Source organism: Cucumis sativus, chromosome 6 (assembly GCF_000004075.3).
Source record: "Cucumis sativus cultivar 9930 chromosome 6, Cucumber_9930_V3, whole genome shotgun sequence".
Lineage (NCBI taxonomy): Eukaryota > Viridiplantae > Streptophyta > Magnoliopsida > Cucurbitales > Cucurbitaceae > Cucumis > Cucumis sativus.
Genome location: NC_026660.2, coordinates 11,892,174 through 11,913,141, shown reverse-complemented (window position 1 = coordinate 11,913,141; position 20,968 = coordinate 11,892,174). Strand labels below are relative to the sequence as shown.

Sequence of the window (20,968 nt, the reverse complement as noted above, 5' to 3'; positions counted from 1 at the left end):
TGAACACTATTCACTGAAGAAATCAGTGGAATTACAACTAAAATTTATAGCATTCCTTTTCTTTTCTAATGGACCATAAGGTGGTACTCACAAGCAACACTTGGGATATCAGAGCTACCATCAGCCAATCCTCGTGTCTGTCGTAGCTCTGGTTTCTTACCCTCTTAGATCTATGTCAATTTCTACAAGTTCTCAGTACAAATCCTTGTGACTTGAAATTAAGAACCTTCTTGTTATGTTAATTTCTAATTCTCCAGTGTTAATTCGATATGACAACGTTAGACATGGATGCTCTTTAGGGTTAAGAGCACTTCTCCCATCCGTAAGATAAAGATGACAAAACTTCTCTCGAAGAAAAAGCAAAAGAACCAAAATTGAAGTCATCATAAACAATTTAATGGCAAGGGCTAGTCTCCCAATAAAAATACTTATATTTAATAATACTCCTATTTCATGTTATTAAAGAACAAGATTGAAAATATTAGAATTGCATGAGCCTGGATAAACTTTCACAAAATTTGAAATTTTATAAATATTTTGATCTATTTTGTTATATTTAGAAATGCTTCTGCATCAAGATTATCTAATAAATAAAATATACACGACAATTTAATGTTTGGATGATTCATTTCAATTTTTTTAGTTCATGTTTGTTCTCTATTTCTTCTGAAAAACCCAAAAGCAACCCATAGAATCATAACCATATTCAAAAGACAAACTCCTGTTAGAACTTTTTTTTTCTTTACATACATATTTTGCCACTACATAAACCCAATCAAAACAAGAACAAACACTTCTTCCAGTCAAGTTCTTAACAGAAAGAAAAAGAAAAAACCTTTGGCCATAAAAAACGAAGAAGTAATAGAAGAAGAAGCAACCAAGCAAAAACAAATAGAAGTTTTTAGGTTGAGTTAATTAAATTTTTAAGAAGCAAACATTCAAGAGGCACCAGTGGTCTAGTGGTAGAATAGTACCCTGCCACGGTACAGACCCGGGTTCGATTCCCGGCTGGTGCATAAATTGGTTGAACCATGCTATGATGACATCTAACGCTTTCAGTGATGGTTGGGTCCTTCACAGCCGTCCGATCTAATAGGACGAAATAAAAGCGTTCCTGAGCTTGGTTTCCTTTTTTTGTGAAGTTGTTGAAACACTGACGTTGAAGAGAAATTCAAATGATTTGAAGAAAGTGGAAAATTTTGAAAATTGAAAATTCTTAATTTTTTATTTACTATATTTTATTATTTTAAATATTATATTTTATCGATTTTGTGGATCATTTCTTTGTTAAAATTAACAGTTAAAATTGAAAATAAGTTAGACACAAAAAGATTGAAATGTAGTTATTCAAATCATTCCAAACAAATTTATAAATTTACTAACATTTTTGTTTGATAATCAATATTTTTTTTAAAAATAGAACGTTACTTTTACCTCTTAATTTTTATTTACATTTTATAAATGTTTTTAAAATTCAAGCTAAATTTTAAAAACTAAAAAATGTATTTTCAAAAAACTTGTTTTTGTTTTGAAAATTTGGATAAAAAATTCAACCGATGTTGTATTTGAGAAAGATGCAAAACATTGTTAAAAAATAGGGAGAAAATAGCTAGGTGTAGTTCTGAAAAATCAAAATCGAAATGGTTACTAGACATTGCCTAAATTTTACATTATCCAACTTGAGAGAGATTTTTTTTTTGTCTTCATACCATAGAAATTGCAACGAACCTAATTTCAAAAACTTATTATGCATGCATATTAGTAGTTAGTTGAAGCTAGCGTTTTGAACTCCCGAAACCCTTTTGAAACACCTACTAATATCAACATAATTGTTAAGTAAACCTTCTATTTGGAAGTCATGTACGACATTAAAGACTAATCTATTACGACGGTACTAAAAAAGATGCTGTTTCAATTAAGTTTTGAGTTAATGGCTATTATACTCTTGTTTATATGAATTGGTCATATACTTATAGCATTTTTATTCAATTTCTACGTTAATGCTTCTTTTACATTAAAGTGCTTTCTTATTCTTCAACAGCACCAGTGGTCTAGTGGTAGAATAGTACCCTGCCACGGTACAGACCCGGGTTCGATTCCCGGCTGGTGCAATTTTTTCTTCACCTTTTTCCATATAAAGTTTATGCACATTTTGAGCAGATTTTGTTTTAAGATAATGAGTAAAAAAGAAAGATGTTGATGTTGTATGTAACAAGAAGACAAAGGTGAATGACATCCACAATAACAAATGGGATGCACTCAACTATTTATGTACCTCATAAATGTTAGCCCTATGTATCAATATCAATTATGCTACAATTTCTGTGTCTAGATTTCCCAAGGACAAGCAAAATTTGTAGTAGATTTGGGACCATGCACCTTATGTCTTCTATATCAAATCAATTATGCATTCCACCTACCCATTCGACTTCTTATCAACATTTTCAATAAAATTATCATCATTTCAAACTTTATACAATTGTGTCCATGCTTGGAAAGGCACTTGCATGCCATTCACTCATTTCATTTCATGCTCCCACTCTTTCTTTTTAACAAAGGATGCAATAATGTTGTTACCAATCTTATGGACATTCAAATCTCCTACACTTTGGTCATTTAATAGTTGGTATATATTCCCTTCACTTTATGTCAGTTGAATTATGCTTATTTTTTTTTAACTTCAAATAACACATACTCGTAATTATTTCAAGTCAGGCAAAGAAAAAAGCTTCATTGTCACGAAATATAATTTGATTGTATACTTAGTTGATGCCTTTTCTGACTGAGATGTTTAGTTGGTGTGGGAGTTCCATAACATTTGTTGGTTGCTTGTCTTTTACCTAAGAAAAATATACACAAACTAGACAGCTCTAGAAAATGAAGCAATTTTGTTACTTTTCTACTCACTCTCACTTCTACTCCTTGGGAAAGGAAGATTGGAGATGACAGACACACATTGAATCAAGCAACTTGACATAGTGTTGGACAAAGTTGGAGTTTGGTTCCTTCTGTAGTTGAAAGTTTCTGTAGGTTTTAGAATCTCAAAAGAATGCAAATTGAAGAAGTTCCCAAATCCCCAAAAAGTAGAAGAAAAAGTGGGAATTTGGTTGGTTTTGAATGTAGAAGAAAAGAGGAGAGATGGATTTTAGAATGAATTGAGTTTGGTGGAATTTAAGGACAAATCTGACAAAGCAAAAAAGTGGATGATTCCCAATGAAAAGAGTGAGCTGTATAGTATTTGTTTTTAAGGTCACTTTACCCCTTGTTATTCAAACTTCACAGCATGCACTGTTTTAAGGGCACCCTGATCCGCATCTGACGCTTCCATGCTTTCCCCTCTCTTTTTCATTTTTATTACCCATCTCTTTCTAGTGTTCCTACTCCCTCATTCAATATAGGCCAATCTTTTAACACTTTCACGTGTTCTTGTATTTCACATTTTGTTTCATTAATGTAAATATTCTTTATCAGTGGATTCTAGAATTAAGAGAGAAAACTATTGAGCTAGAAAAATGTTTGTAAGTGGACAAGCAACTGAGTTAATACAATGAACTAAACTCAAGAAGAATGGTTACTTGAGCCTTCTAGCCAAGGAAGCTCGATTGACCTCGACCTCAGCAGGATGAGGTTGAGACTTACTTTCTCCATTTGATGAACGGAGGACACTATGATCTCTTTGGACATTGAAAAGAAGATGCTTTGGGTCAAAAACTCAAATCAACCTTCTTGGTGTCATTATTGAGGTTGAGCCTTGAAATTTGAAAAACATAGATGCTAAATGCATGTCCTAACCTATTTAATTCAAAAAGCAATCTAGTATGACAAAAAAATTTCGATAAAATATGCTTTAGATCATAATTACTTTGTAAATACGTCATTATCACCTCTAAAGAAGTAAGTCACAATTTTTATTTTATCATCATACTTTATTTTTATGCTAAAAATTTCTTTTATAAAGAATATTTGTTTGACAACTTTTTAGCGCACAAAAAAGATTTCTAAAACAACATTGTAATCCTGTTAGAAAAGATTAAACCAATGAAGTACAAAATTGAAGGTATATATATTATATGTGGAAATTTATAGATTTATTAAACATGAAATTAAAGGACCAAAGATACCGTCTAAGACTTAGTTATATTTTAATTATGATTGTATATATGTATATATATTAGGATGATGTGCCTACGATAAATATTTGATTAATTTGATACTACATAGTGCAGATACAATGACAACAACAACAATGCAGTAAGAAGAAAGTTTGTAAGTTGATATATCGATCACATATATATGTATTATTATTTTGAAGTGTTGATGGTAGAATTGAGAATGAATGGATCATTTTATACTATCCTTGGTAACAAAACTGTTTCGTAATGACCAAATAGATAGAATATAATGATGATCAAAGCTTTTTATCTCTATATATAATTATTGTATTAATTGAGAAAAAAAGAAGCCCATTCATTTTCGGTTTTTTGTTTTCGATTTTGGAAAATTGTATCAAACAACCAAAATTTAAAAATAAATAAAACATATATAGCTCAAGAAAACAATATATATTTGTAAAAATAAAACTTTTTTATCGATTAATTTATATATTTTTTTAAAAATTTGTCTTTGGTTTTCTTCTCCTAGACCTTCCTTCTTCACATTCTATATAAGTGATTGTGATGACTTATACCAATGATATTGGACCAATATGTCAATATGTTTTTTATTAATCTATCTATATCATTGATAGTTTGAACTTTGTGTTTCTAATGATATTATATATATATGTTGATAGAATAACCTGAAATCAATCATATTTTATTTCAACAAAAGTTGCAACTATATCAATTTCATTTCGAAACTATATCAACAATATCTTGTAGCGTTTTACAAAAGTCTAAGTATTACGATCAAATATCAAACAAAAGTATAAACATAACAATCTTTTGTCAAACAAAAACCTGTCTAATGTCAAAGAAAACATTTAATTATTACATTTATGATATTTTAATATCGAAGTTTGGAGCGTCATTATTCCACCTTGGAGAATACATTGTAGCTCTGTGGGAGACACTCTCATTTTTCTCTTTTTTGGATTTTGCATTCTCTAAAACTTTCTTGGTTGATTTGTTTGTATTGTTTTTTGTCACTTCGCTAAACAACAAGTTCATCCATAATTTCAGTTGCAACTTCTGATCCATACAATTTTGTATTAATTTTAAGAGTCTTTTCAATAACTTGAACTCATAAAATAAAAAATCATATACTATCTATTAGTAAGGTAAAAAAAAAGCTTGCTACCATTAATTACTATCAATAATAGAAGCTATCATGCTATCATGGATAGCATGTTATAAGTGATTCAAAGCTATCACTCTTAGGATGCTAATTCTATAACTTTCAAATGTTCATTTATGCTAAAAGCAAACAACCACAATTTCATTTTTATAAAAACATTTCCTTGATATCATTTATAGTATCCTACACTTATATCAGTGATATCCTAATATTGTTTATCACTAATAATTAAATTATACTATTAGTAGATGCTACGAGTGATATCCTTCTACTAACATCGCCGATAGAAGATATCAATGATAGCAACCGATAATAAATTTATCAAATTGAAATTTAGGGGCTTAGTAATAATAGCTAACTATAGCAACTGATAACATATTTCTCAAATCAAAAGTTAGTCCATACTTCAGTAACTGTAGCTGATATTAACTAATAGTACATTTCTCAAATTAAAAGTTATCAATGATAGCTGCTATCATTGATAACCGCTATTTTTTATAGCAACTATCAATGATAGCTTTCAATTTTAAGAAAATCGAGAATAAGCACTCATACACCAGTGGCAAATAGAAAGTTATCATTAATAGAACGTTTCTCAAATTGAGAGTTGTTAGTCTGCACTTCAGTGACTAACCATTGATATTGAAGCTATTGTTGTCAAGTATATCAATTGATAGCACATTTCTCAAATTAAAATTTAACATTGATAGTTGATATTACTGATAACTACTATTAATAACAATCATCAATGATAGCTAAAATTTGAGAAAACCAAGAAAAATCATGTAACGGTGGCATATAGAAAATTAACCCTGAGCTATTAGTGATATTCTTTAATTGTAGCTATCAATGATATTCATTAATTGTAGCTATCAATGATATTCATTAATTGTAGCCATCAGTAATATTCACTAATTGTACCTAGTAGTTAGGGGTGAGCCTCACATTAAAAAAATCGATCCGAATGACTGAAATGAACAAACCGACACCTAACGGTCAATTTTTATGAAAAAGTGGTCGACAGTCAGTTTAAGGAGGAGATTTTTAAAAATCAAACCAACCCAACCAAATTTATATCATGGTCGATCGAACCCAAGTGAAATTTAAAAATATTAAAAATATATTATTATATTATTAAAAAACGAAACATGAAAGCCTAGTAACCCACATTTAATTTTTAAAAAACCCTTAGCGCAACCTAGTGAGCCCACGTTAGCTCACAGTCCTCCTTATTAATACTTATATTAATTTATTAATAATGTTCAATCTCGGCCTAACACGGTTCCAAGATGGCCCGAGTTCTAGATTTCTTAACTTTTTTGCCTTCCATCTCGACCGGATAAGCACTGAGATTAGCCCATAACTCAATCTCTAAAGTTTTGTGTCCTTCATCTTGATTGGACGACACATAGATTAGCCTCGAAATTTTAGTTATTTCTTCATCTCGATCGAGAAGAATCGAACTGAGTGAAACCGACCAACGGTTCGATCGATTGGTTCAAATTTTTGGCGGTTGGTGGCAGTTTTTGTATAAAATTGCCCCCGTTTGATCGATGATCACCCCTACTATAAGTGAAAGTTTTCCAACGTGAGAAAATTGAAAAAAAAAAGTGAAACAATCATTTCCCAAATTGAAATTTATTAGTCATAGCTGATAGATGGTAGATGCTATTAGTGATAATTTTTAATTTGAGAAGTTGGGGAAGAAAAGCGCCCAAAATGGTGGTTGCATGAGACTATTTTACTCTTACTCATTTTTGTGCTATATATGCAATTATTTTATCCTCGTGGTAGATGTGCTATTATCATAGGTTTTTTTTGCCCTTTCATTTTTAGTTTTTTTTTTTAATAGGTGTGTTTAGTAATTAATTCATTTTTTTTAAAAAAACTGAGCATGATAAATGTTGTCTTTAAATTAGTTACAAAGGGTATATGATTTTTGTTTTTAATAAAAAGAATTTTAAACTATAATTTAAAAAATAGAAAAAAGCAAAAGCAAAAACTAAAGTGATTACCTCAAATTTCATAAAACTTAGGAAACACTTTTAGTGTTTAAAGACCCTAAACTTTTATGAAAGTAACCATTTAGTCCTTAAACTTTGATTTGAAACAAGGTAGTTCATGTACTTTCAAATGTGTAACATTTTAGTCCTTACTATAAATAAATTTCATCAAAATTTGATGTCAATTTTTATCATTTTATGATGTACATTGTATTTTTTTTTATAGAATTATAGAGTCCCTTAATCAATAATTTGTCGATTTATTAATGCAAGAAACTCACTAAATTTCCACTCTCATGTCTATACTGGAGACTAAACCGTTATAAATTTTAGAGTTAAAAAATAGTAAGTTTAAAGATTAAATTGACACAAAATTGAGAGAGTTCGAAAATTAAATCATTAATTACAAACTAACTACTACAACCAAAAGTTTAGGAACTAAAAAGTAATTTTTTATATAGAAATTTTGGTTGAATTGAATCGAAATAAATATTTGTAAGAGGGTAACTCAAATCCAACTCAATAATCTCAACAAAAAAAGAAAAAGAAAAAACAACTCCTAAAAAATTAAAACTAAATGTAACCTTTACAATTTAGTTAGGTTGGGTATTGTGAATCATTTGAGATTCTCACACGTCATTTGAATACACAGTGTAATATATTTCATAAATAAATGTGATTTTGCAATGACTAAAATTAGAATATTGAATGTTGCAAATTAAATGGAGTTCAATGTCAAATAACTTCACAAGCAGACAGAACACCAACTCAATCAAGATTTTCAAGATTTTATTACTATTTGTTTGGAAGAAATCCTTCAAGCTTTATTAAAAACAAACAAAAAATATTTCAAAGTATTTCCTCTATAAATTGAAATTAATGACATTATATAAAAGTCAAATTAACACAATAAACCAACAATAATCCCTTTTTCTTTATTCTCTTTTAAGAAAGCATAAAATAATCTAGAGAGTTCCTGACAAAATAATTAATAAATCTCTTAATGCTTTCATTTCATTCACAAGTGGGAAAAATGGAAACTCTGAAAGAAATGGCTAAGAGATTGACATAATTGGAAACCATTAACAAAAATATATGATGATGATTTAAGAAAAGAAAGGATATTATTCATTCTTATATATATATATAAAGATATTATTCAATATTAGGTCCCATGCAACACTATAATATGAGTGACTATAAATATTTTCTACAACCATTTTTTTTTTTATGTGTAAAGGTATTCTACAAGGACCTACCTTCAGGAATCTCTACTTCAAGTGGAGATAGTGACAAAAAAAAAAATAAAGTTTTTCCACCATTTTCATTTTTGGATATATATATATATATAAACCAAATAGTTAATGAATTATCTGATTCTGATTTTTCTACAATAAAATTATCATTATTTTTTTTAGATATTCAAGATCCAGAGTTGAGGACTCAATTTCCTACATATATTCAATAAAAATATTTCATAAAATGTCAATAATAAAAAAATATTATTATGAGGTTTTATCTTGTAAATTTTACAACTATAAGGATTAAATTTGAATGTGTAGTTAGACCTTTTCTTTTATTAATTTTTGGTTAAAGTTAATAATGTCACATATTATTGATAATTTTGTTATATTAAGTATATTTCTCTCTCTATATATATGTATTATTAAAGACATAATATGCCTTTCATATTTCATTTTGGCAGTGAATTTATGAAAATATGATAATCTCAACATGTCAATAGAAATGTAAAAAAGACATCAACATGTATAGAGCTAAAATTATTGTTAGGTATATCAAGAGTGTAAACTTTTAAATTATATACAATACATTTAGTTATTTAAGAGATAATCTTCTATTTTAATCAAGAGCTTGAAAAATTCTATATATATATGGAAGATGGAATAATGAAACACATGTATTATATATATGAAGGCTTAATTTGGATATTTATATTTGGTTATAAAGCTCATTCACTTTCTATTTCTTCTCATCTCTTCTCTTTCATTGGTTTGAATGATGGAAAAAAGTAGAAAGAAAAGATAAAGAATGGCATTTTGTGCTCTCTAGCAAGTTAGGTCACTATTAACCCTCAAAAGAGGAATGTGACACTTGATAAAGACCAATTTAACAAAGTGGGATATATATTCATAATACCATTTTAACTTTGGTATATAAATATAATTTGTGTTGTTTCTTCCTAGCCTCTTAAGGTTGAATTATTCAATGTAATAATTATTATCCATTATCATCTTTTCTTTATTATAATCTAAATATTGTTGGAGAATGAATATGTATAAAACCTAATTAAATAACAGTAACAAAAAAATTGATTGCACCTCAATTGAATACAACAATCACAATACACACATTGTATAATATATGTGTATTGATGATAGTTAGTAGTAAGCTAAATAGTATATATAACAAGGTTTAGAAATTGAAACAGCTAAAAAGATCTTAAGATTTGACGTCAATGATAGTCAGTCACTTTTTTTTTTTTATTATGAGCATTGTTCTAAAAGAATTATTCACATCACATGATCGAATTGTACAAAAATATAATAGCACTCATCTCACCAAGGTACAACAACTAATTTGGATAAAATTGCAATTTCGAACTATTGGAATCAAACGAACTCCTGAAGTACTTATTTTAGTCCAAGATCAAAAGAAAAGAAAGAAATGATAGAACTCTTTATATTGAAATGAAATACAATAAATGAAAAAACAAGTTGTTATTTATAGCCTATCAACTTTGGTAGCTCTTCAAAATACAAAATAAGTTCAAATAATATAAAATTGAAACATTTTACCAAATCTAACTCAAATGAATTATTACTCGATCAAATTTAAACTTTCATTATATATGTTAAATCTGTAAGAAAGAAACATCGTTCATTATCTTCTTCATGATTTCAATCTGTTTAGTTTGAAAATTTTAGAAACCAATCAACCTAATCTAAACATAAAATACATCCAATATTCACATGCTTTCACAACATTATAATAAATATCCAACAAAAACAACTTAACTAATATTTTACCATTGAACGAATTTCTCCTTCCATTTCAACGAGTCCTTGGAAAAATACACTTTTTTTTCTTGTCAGTTTTGAAATGGAAGGTATAAGCTAAAGAAATTAAAACTTTTGTTGATCTACATCGAGTGTTTGCCGAACGTTATTGAATAAGACATGTCATACTAAATCTAATAATTTTTGTCCTACTAATAATATAGGTATTGTTGTAGCACAATAAGAACTTGTTTCTATATTTTTAGAAGCTACTTTCTATGTTAGAACAATTGTCGACCACCATATGATCTATTGGTCTATTATTTACCTATCAAAAAGCTACATCTCATCTCATTCTAGATTTTGTAGATTCTAGATCTTGTATATTCGAATTTTAACCCTAATTTTTTTATGATATATCTTTCTTAGAAGTCAATGTATAAAAATTCAAACATACAATCCATAATTAAGAACAACTTGTGAGATAATTGAACACTTGAGAATTGATCTATACCCCAAATCTTTCGATCTATAGGTTTAGTTTAATTGCTTACAGATGGCCTCAATTATACGTGTGTAATAATATATTACAGTTGAATATATGGATGTGATATCACAATAACAAAACTTTGATAATTGCATCTAATCCACCCAATGAAATATAGATAAGTACAAAGCACTTAAAAAAAAACTCTTTTTATTTAATTTTCTTCGCCATCTCTAAAAAATATAAAAATAATTTCCCTATCCCTTTTATTCATACCTTTTATATCAATATTCGTATTTTTTATTTGATATTACGAAATTCTATCTCAAAATCAACCGCTAATATAAAAATAGTTCATCTATCTTATAAGGAGCGTGAGTCTTCTTTGTTTTCTCAAGGTAGAATTCTTAACATCTCAACATCCTTCAGCGAGTGGTTGTAATTTTTTGAGTGATGTCTTTTGTCGAAATGCTTGTGATTTTTCGAATGTAGGTGTGTCCATTTGAAAGATAGGAAATGTAGCTTTTAGAGTGTAATTAGTCCTTGACGAAGTACTTGCTCTTCGAGATAGAATGCAATAATATAGATAGATAGATGCATCTATTATTGGGGTAGAAATTGGTTACACATATTGAACTTGGTAGGGTGGATTGATGCTTCAAATGTATGTGTGAGAGATGCTCGTGTAAAGAAAACAAAATAAACACGAGTGTTTTTCTACTTAAAATATAATTGAATGAGATGAAAAGTTTAAAGAAAATAAAGAAGAAAAAAGTTAAATGGAATATTATTTTGACATCTTCTAATTAAAAAAAAATGAAATGAGCTATAGAAAATAAGAGCAATATTTGTAAATAGTTTCATAAATATTCTCTATATAACATATTATATTATATAAAGAGTAAATAAAACTAAACGATTTCACGTGCATTACACTTGTTTCCTAATTGGTTAACGTAAATTAATGGTAACCAAATATTTTAAAAGGTCGTTCTTTTTATGATTAAGCTTCTTACACAACAAATAATTAGTCCTTTTATTTTAGATTAAACTATTCCACTTTCTTTCTCAAACTACTGTTCATACTTCAACTTTCATTTTATTCCAGAACTTTAATTCTCAAACATTTTCAATCCAGTTATAATTATACCTTTTTTCACTACCTTTTTTGTTTGCCTTTTCTATAACCTAAAAGAAATTAAAATCCTTTGTAATCTATTAAAAAAACTCAATTTTAAATCTCCACTATCATTTTTTTTAATAAATATATTCTCGTCTTAGGTCTTATATGAAGGGAACGTATATTATATTAACCTATGAAAAATATTATGATTCAACTTAATTAATTTGATTGATAATCAAAAGAAGAATTAAATTAAAATAATAAAGTTTAATTAGGATCGTCATTGAGAGTGCCAAGCATGATCATTGTACAACATTAGTTGTAAGTAAGATATGTGGATCTAGCTATAATTATTATTAGTGGATTTGTTTTATTATATAGTATTTTTCTAAAATTGGCCCATATTTTTAGATTTTAAAATTTTGAAATAGTGATTCTATGTTATTGGGTGGAACAAATGTGAAGGTAAATTGTAAGGAAAATAGTACCAATGACCATGTATATAAAATTGAAACCTAATCAATAAATCTGTCAATTATAATATTATGATTTTTATGTCATTTAACACATATATTTAATTTTGTTTATTACATATTTTGTAAAGGTATAATTAAACTATTAAATGGCTTTTCTCATAAATATCATAAATATATTTAATCGAAATGACCAAAATGAAAGAGATTCCAACACATTTAAACTAAAAAGTCAAATTTTCAAATCTAAAAACAAATAAAATATTTACTATATTTTTCAACCATGATGTATATTTAGTATTAAATTTTACACATCAAATCAAATTTTTATATTATCAAAATCAAAAAATACTTAATACACGGTATATTCTACCAAATCGTTTATTTAAAATATTTTAATATTTTTTATGTAAATAATGAGTATAAAAATAGTGATGCTCGGCTGTCAAGAATTCAGAAAATTTATTAAGACTTAAACTCTGGTTGAAAAAGGAGCTGACAAGTATAGTTACTACTAAACTGTCTACAAATATTAAACATTAATTAGTTTTGTTTATACATATTATATAAAGACAATAAAGTTGAGGGGGCTCGAGCCCTTTGTATCTATACTAAATCCGTCCGTGATGCTCGAGGTGTACCCAAATACTAACAATCAAAATTAATTTAGTATAGAATTTAAAACATGTTTCATAGTAATTTTAATTACATTATAGTCGTCACCCCTACACTATACATATCCTTAATTAATAAACATAATTTGTTCAGGTCCATAATGGTGTGTTTTTTTAAGAACATAAGTTTCTACAACATAACTTGACCACTTAAAAGTTTTTCATATGAATACTTAAGAAGTAATTTTCCAGTAAATTAGACTATATCTTACATCATTAATTACTTTTCAAGTTACCCAATTCATATTATTCTATTATAATTTGTAACCAAAATCGAAATCCTCAAAAATGACAAGTATACTAAAAATAGAATTAAATAAAATTAACATATTTAAACCTAACTTAACATTTCAAGAGTAATGATGTAACCTTTAACAAATGTCTTAAAAGGCAATCAAATTATATATATATATATAAAGTTAGATTTCTAATTAAGGTAGCTGAAGTGGTGAGAGAGAGAGTGAGGAATAATAGTAAAGTATTTATAATTTGAGATTGGAAAATTGGTAACCGGTAGATTCTAAACAATTATTCTAAAAATTTAGTGTAAGCTTTTACAACTATTTTTATTTGGTTTTCAAATTTTATTTATTAGTATCTAAATTTTTTCCATTTTGTGTTAAATAAAGTCAAAATTATCCCATTTTCTACTTCAGCTTTTAATTTGCATCCAATAAATTTTTAAAGTCTAAGTTATATATATAATTAAGTTTATAGATATACACAAAATTTAAAATATAAGGATATTGGTATTAGCTGATGAGTCTAACATACTTCAAATGCATTAATGCTAAGCTTATAATTTGTTTGAAGAAAATTAATAATTACATTTTAAGCTAATGTGAGCATAATTGACGTGCATAATACTTTGTTAAATTCAAAAGTACAAGTTTAAATCCTTGAAACTCTCCAATTATTTTAACTAAAAAAATGTATGTAAACTATAATATGAATTCTTTTAATGATAAACTCTATCCTTAATAATTCATTGTAGATTCTAATAACTCATCTAACTTAGTAATAATTATTTTATAAGTTGATTATGAAGGTGTTTATTTTTATTTAATTAGGAAAAAGAAAGAAAGAAGTGTAATGCAATTGATATTAAGATTATTAAGTAATGATGAATAATTTTGACAAATGAAAGAGATTCCAAAAAGCGTAACTCTCCATTAACGCATTGATGTTGGGTTAGTGAAGAGCATTCAATTGACATTTGGTGCCCATAAAGTCCTTTGACCCGCCATAAAGTTTCTTCCCCTTCATTATATATATATATTTATTCTTCTTTCATCCAACCATCACAAATCAATCTCCCCTATATCCAACGCCTCACATTTATCCTCCTCCTCTCGTATTTGTATTACACCTCCACTTTTTCCCTTTTTGCTTCTCCCAATGCCCTCAACGAATCAATATCGTAGTCGGCAGCGTATTCCCACAACACCAACAACATATATTAGTTAAACAACTTTCATATACTAATTATTATTATTTCAATTCATATACTACTTACCTCTCAAACTTTCATAAAAGTAGCCCTTTAGTTCACCAATTTTTTATTTGGGGTACCGATTTAGTTTTTATTGGAAAAATTAATATTACAATTTACTTATATTTATAATTAATTATTTTTAAAAATTGTTATAAAATTTAAAGTAAAAAACTAAATTATTATAAATTAAAAATTTATGGACCAAATTGTCTAACTAAATATGAACCAAAACATAATTAAAGTTAAAAAGATATAATATTTAATATTTAGAATATGGTACTACATGGCATTTTTTTTCCCTAAATTTAAGATTTATCAAAAGTTGGACTAAGTTTGAATAAGCTTCGTTTAATATTATTTTTAAAATTTAAATTTTGGACCGTCTTTGCACCCACTATTATTATTATTATTATTATTAATTTGAATGGTATGAACTCTACAACTATCAACTAACTGGCTAAAATTATTTGTTTTTTGTTCTTATAAATATGCCTCATCCCTTTGCTCTTTTCTTTCATATCTCTTTTTGGGGTTTCATTTTAGGCCGCCCATCTAATGCTTCCCCCGCCGGCACCGGAGAATCTGTTAAGCTCAGGAGGGATAGCGCCACCGAATATAAAGAAAGATTACCGGAATATTCCTTCTCGTCGCCCTGCTTTCCGGCGCTATCTATCCTGAGTTTCATGGCTTCTTCTTGCTTTTTCCAAATATATATTTCCCTTTTCTCCTTCGTCGTTTCTCCTATCCCAGGTATTTCATTTGTCTTTTTTTTTTTTTTTCTTTCTCTCTTTTCTATTATTTCTTCTATGGCCGTAAAATAATATAAAGAACTACTTTACAACCATAGAAATTATATTTTGGACTGCTTTATGGGGGAAGATGCGGTATGGGTAAATTTGAGAGCTAGTTTTTCTTTATTTATTTAATTTCTGTTTTTTTTCCCAGCATTGAGTGGAAATATATTTTCATGCCATTTTTTTTATTCAGGTTTAGATAACTGTAAGTTGCTAATTTTTAGACATCAAGAAGGAAAAAGCCTGGGGAGAAAAATACAATTTTTTTTTTAATTTTCTAAAATGGGGTGAAGAAGAATGGAAGCTTTTTGTTTTCTTTTAATCTAGGCCGTTAGAGGGCAGGTGTAGGGTTGGATGTGGGAACGAAGAAGGGTTGATGTTCAAACATTAGGGCATAAGGGGAAGTAGTGTGTCTACATGCAAGGGAACATATTGACATAAATTTTGCAGTAAAAATAGAATAAAATAAATTAAGAACCCTATAATCAGCTTCTAATTAAGTTTGTAGTAATTTAATGTAATTGTGATAATCTATATATATATATATATATTTGTTAAATTTGATCTATTTGTCAATATAGGTTTCGCCCTCTTTTTTAGGGTTTTAAATAGTGTGAAATATCGACATATATCTCATTATTTTGTTGGAAGTAAATTAAAAGAAATATATTAAGTTGGATTTAATTAGTAAGCTGGAAATAAAAGGGAAATTAGGAAGCTTGGAGATTTATTGATTTAGAGAGAGAGAGAATTTGCTAATTATTAGAACATAATAAAAAAATGAAAAGAAATATAACAGAAGATGGGATTGACTTATACAAAATAAATAAACAAATATAGCACTAAGAAAGAGAGACCAATATGAAGAAGAAGAAGGTGCATGATCAATAAATAGAGTTGTCTAAAACGGGTAAGATTGCTTAATTAATTTCGACTTTTACTCATTTGTAAATAGTTTGTTAATTTATTTTATTTTAAAAAATAAATTTTTATTAGAGTAGAAAAAGAAGATTATTCTTTTATTAGTGGGTAAATTTATAACTTTTGAGAGAAATAGAGAGTGATGATCACAGAGGTAGAACTTGCACCATGTGGTACTTAGTTACTAACACTTCAACCACTCAAGTCAATAACAGTTTAGAGAGTTACAGAGAAACAGAGAATGTTGGATGTATTTCAATGTATATATCACTAAGTCATGAGCTCTCTTTGTTACATACAAATAGATATTTCTTTTTGTAACAATCGTTTGCTAATTAAATTCTCACACAATCAATCAATTTGTTACTAACTCCTAAAAAATGTTTGATTTGCTTCCTCCAATCACCCAAACATATACAAAAATAAACCCTTAGACATGTAACTTTTATTTTCATACAGACCACGTCTTATCAAGCTTTATATAAATATTTTTATTACTCAACTCAACCTTTATATTCGTGGATTATTTTTCTTATTTAACTAGTAAATCAATCTTATTGGAGTCTACAAAATCGACTTCCTTTATTTTCAGGTTATCACTAAGAGTTTGATTTTTATGGCTCATGTGGGTCATGATACGATACAAATTTATTAAACTTAGATAGTAAACTTGGTTAATTACTATCCTCTCTATTCAATTTTTACTAATTTTAATTATAATAATAAATCAATGTAAAAGTCTGTGTACTTTTCAATTGTATCGAATAAAAAAAGTTCAATCTATGGACAAATGTACTGTTAAAACTAAGAAACTTTAACAAAAATGAGCTTTAATATTGTTTTTGTTTGAAATCTTATCTACTTTAAACTATAAATGTATTTAGAATATTTTCTGATGAAATTTCGAATAAAAATTCATCCTATATATACATATGGGAAATAATTGTGTAATACTTTTTGAAGTTTGAGATTAACATTACAGTTAAGTATTAAGTATACCGTCTATTATAATATTTATAATTAAATTGAAAATTTGTATTAATACAAGTTAATTTAATTAGATGCGTACTATTAATAATTCTAAACCTTTTTTTCAACAAATTAAATTTAGCAGTAAAAAAAGTATTTGTGGAAATTATGTAATAATATTTATTGCTCGTCTTGCTTATACATTTGGATTCATTGTGAGTAAAATGAAGAAGGAATATCAGTAAGTGTGTGATTATTTATTTATTTATGATTCCAATTAATTTATTCTTATATAACAGCTTTTGAAATAGTAATTAATAGAATATTAATATTACAAATAAACAAACTTCTTGAATAAGTGATATTTTTGTAAATACTTTAGAGATTTTGTATTTATATGATGAATACAAAATCATTATTGTGTATATATACAATTTATCAGAAACGTTAGACGGATTAAGAATATCAAAGATTGTTATTCTTAATGAGTGAAACAAAAATAGAACCCTTACTATAATTTGATTTTCAAAAGAATAATATTATTAATAATAAAATTATAGTCCAAATATAAAAATTGGATCAATAATTTTCCTAAAAAAACAAAATACCAATAACATTAATAATAAACTTTCCTCAAAATTTAGAAAATTAGAGAAATGGCAGATTTAGAGCTTTATGTTAGAGCATAAGTTGGCTTAAACTACAAAGTTCATTCTTTCAACTTCTAGTTTTATATTTATTTGGCACTTGCATTTTGAATCTAATAGATTCTTAAAGTTTCCATATATTTAATTTATATTTATTTTAAAAATGTAATGTAATTTATTTTGTACAAAATGGAAAATTTTAAGGTTGAATTAAATTTAAAGTTAAATTCCAGGTCTTAAAATAGTTAACTTAGGTTGAATGATCTTAAATTATTTAGAAAATTATAGGTTGCAACTTGTTTTTTAAATAGTTGCAAGTAGTTCATAAATGCAGTGTACGTTTATGGTTGATGTTCAAATCACTACTTAAAATCTATATTGGTGAAACTAATCGATAAGAATCATTTATTAAATTATATATAATTGTTTTTATGTAATATCTTTTTCTTTGTTCTTAATATGTTTGGTCTCCAAGTTTGATATTGCTTTCTTATTATTTCTAAGGTATGAAAAAAGTTTTTAAATGATAAGTTGAGTTAAGTATTTGTTGATATAATAAAATATGTTGTTGGTTCTTTACATTATATTGAAACTTAATTATCTCCAAGTCTAGGTTGGACAACAACGATAGTTTGCAAAAGAATGATAACTTCCACTCTGGTGTGACAAGTGCCACATCTTTCATGATACTTATGTGAAAAAATGAATCAAAGGAAGAAATATTATTAATCTAAACTCAAATAATTCACTTTGGTATATTTTAGGGTTGAGGTCTGATCAAAACCTATTTAAGATATTTTTCATGTCTCACTAGATCGAGCTATTCAAAATGGGATAATCCCAACTTTTGGAGGGTTTTACAAGGCAATCTAAGGTCGAGGAGCTTGGGACAGGTTTATTGGCCCATTCTTTCTTATGGGGTTGGTCTCATATGCGACCTTTAACTCATCCTTATGGGTTAGTCTACTGTTCACAATGTGTTTTAGGATAATTTGTTTGTTGGGTTATAAAGCATCAATAATATTTTTATTTTTATTTTTATTTTCAGAATAGCTTACTAGAGTTAAAATAGAGATATTTAAAAGAATAAAGAAACGTTGAAAAGTGAAATAGTTGAAGGGCTACAATTTTCTTTTATTGATATATAAAGTGGAGATATGATTTGATAAGAATTCTATATGTTTCCTTTCTAATTTTCTTTCAACATAAGACGTAAGGCATCCAAGTGGTACTTGTTAGGATTATGTGTATATATACTTAATCTATTGATAGCATATGAAATGTCAGGTCTAGTGTAGTTCATTAAATACACAACAGTACATATGATTTTTGCATATTCAGGTTGATATACACTCTCTTCTTTGTTTTTCTTAGGATGTTTACCAGCATGTATGGAGTTTTTACTAGAGATACATCGAAGGAATCAAATTTCTTAGTATTTTCTCAATGTAGTTTGATTGAGGCAAGGATATATAAACCGTTTTCATTTTTCCTGATTTTAACACCAAGAATTATGTCTGCTTCTCCTAGGCCTTTCATATCAAAGTGTGACGATAGGAACAACTTGGTATCTTTTATTAACTCTATGTTCGTCCCAAAGATCAACATGTCATCAACATATAAACATATTAATATGCACTCAACTGCAGACATCTTTGAATAAGTACATGTATCTAAGGAATTTACCTTAAATCTATTGTTTATCAAAGTATCATTAAATTTTTCATACCATTGTTTAGGAGTCTGCTTAAGACCATAGAGAGATTTTTTAAGTTTGCATACTTTGTTTTCTTAGCCAAGAAATTTGAATCCTTCTGGTTGAGTCATATAGAAAGACAATTTTTACATCCATTTGGTGAATAAGAAGGTTGTATATGGCAGCTAGCGCAATTAAGGCTCTAATAGTAGTTATCTTAGTTACAAGGGAATATGTATCAAAGTAATCAATACCTTGCACTTTTGAATATACCCTACCACTACTAATCTTGCCTTCTATTTTTCTATTGACCCATATGGTCTTGTTTTTCTTTTGAATATCCATTTACACTTAATTGGTTTACTTTTTTTTAGGAAGATCTACTAATTTCCATGTTTGATTCATGGTTAGTGAATCCAATTCACTCTTAATAGTCTCCTTCCATATACTGAACTCTACATAACTTAAGGCCCTTTGGTAAGTTTTAAGATCTTCATCTATTAAAAACAAGCTAGTGAAATTCCATTCAATTTCTTTGCTCATTTTTACTATAAAGGTGCTTAGGAAATCTAGTCCAAAACATTTCTTAGTTCTCTATCTTTTACTTCTTCTAGGTTCTAATTCATACCTTATGTTAGAAGCATCAAACTCAGGTGTTTCACTAACAACTGTTGGATTTTGTAGATCATGCATATTTCTAGATAGGCAGGGAGCAGACAGAGATCTCTTTAAAGGAAATACATGCTCAAAAAATTCAGCATCCATAGATTCATTTATGCTACTATCATTTAAACACATAAACCTATATGCAACACTATTTTGAGCATAACTGATAAATATATAGTTAAAGGTTTTAAACCCTACTGTGGATTTATTCAGTACAGGAAATGGTACCTAAGCCAAGCATCCCCACACTTTCAAGTAGTTGAGATTTGGTGTGTATCCTTCCAGAATTCGTAGGGAGTTTTGTCCAGTTTTCTATGGAGAACCCTGTTAAGAATAAAATATGCAGACAACACAGCTTCCCTTCACATATTGTCAAAGAGACCATAGCTTAATAACATAACATTCATCATTTCTTTAAGAATTCTATTTTTACGTTATGCTATGCCATTTTGGTGTGGTAAGGAGCAGTGAACTCATGAATAATGTCATTTGATTCACAATATTCTTTAAGAGTTCTATCAAAGTACTCACCACATGTATCTAATATTAATTTTTTTTTTATCTTTTTGCCTAGCTGATTTACAATTTGTGCCTTAAATTTTAGAAACATGTTACTAGTTTCATCTTTTGATTTTATCAAATAGACCTTAGTAAATCTAGAGAAGTCATCAACAAAAGGTACATAATAATTTTTCCCCCTCTATCAGT

The 20,968-nt window shown here is 27.7% G+C and overlaps 1 long non-coding RNA gene and 3 other non-coding genes across 5 annotated transcripts; all 4 read left to right on the top strand.

Annotated features, from left to right (window-relative positions):
• Positions 1 to 945: 945 nt before the first annotated feature.
• Positions 946 to 1,016, top strand: TRNAG-GCC. The gene has a single exon. It is a non-coding gene; the product is annotated as a tRNA-Gly (tRNA).
• Positions 1,017 to 1,031: 15 nt separating this feature from the next.
• Positions 1,032 to 1,122, top strand: LOC116404859. Its single transcript, XR_004217956.1, has one exon. It is a non-coding gene; the product is annotated as a small nucleolar RNA snoR114 (small nucleolar RNA).
• A 918-nt stretch (positions 1,123 to 2,040) lies between these two features.
• On the top strand, positions 2,041 to 2,111 carry TRNAG-GCC. Its single transcript has one exon. It is a non-coding gene; the product is annotated as a tRNA-Gly (tRNA).
• Positions 2,112 to 15,003: 12,892 nt separating this feature from the next.
• On the top strand, positions 15,004 to 20,762 carry LOC105435804. Of its 2 annotated transcripts, XR_004217305.1 has the most exons (3): positions 15,004 to 15,317; positions 18,713 to 18,855; positions 19,273 to 20,762. It is a non-coding gene; the product is annotated as an uncharacterized LOC105435804 (long non-coding RNA). The 2 variants fall into 2 exon arrangements; XR_969753.2 differs by lacking the exon at positions 19,273 to 20,762 and having other exon boundaries at positions 18,713 to 19,008.
• The last annotated feature ends 206 nt before the right edge of the window (positions 20,763 to 20,968 follow it).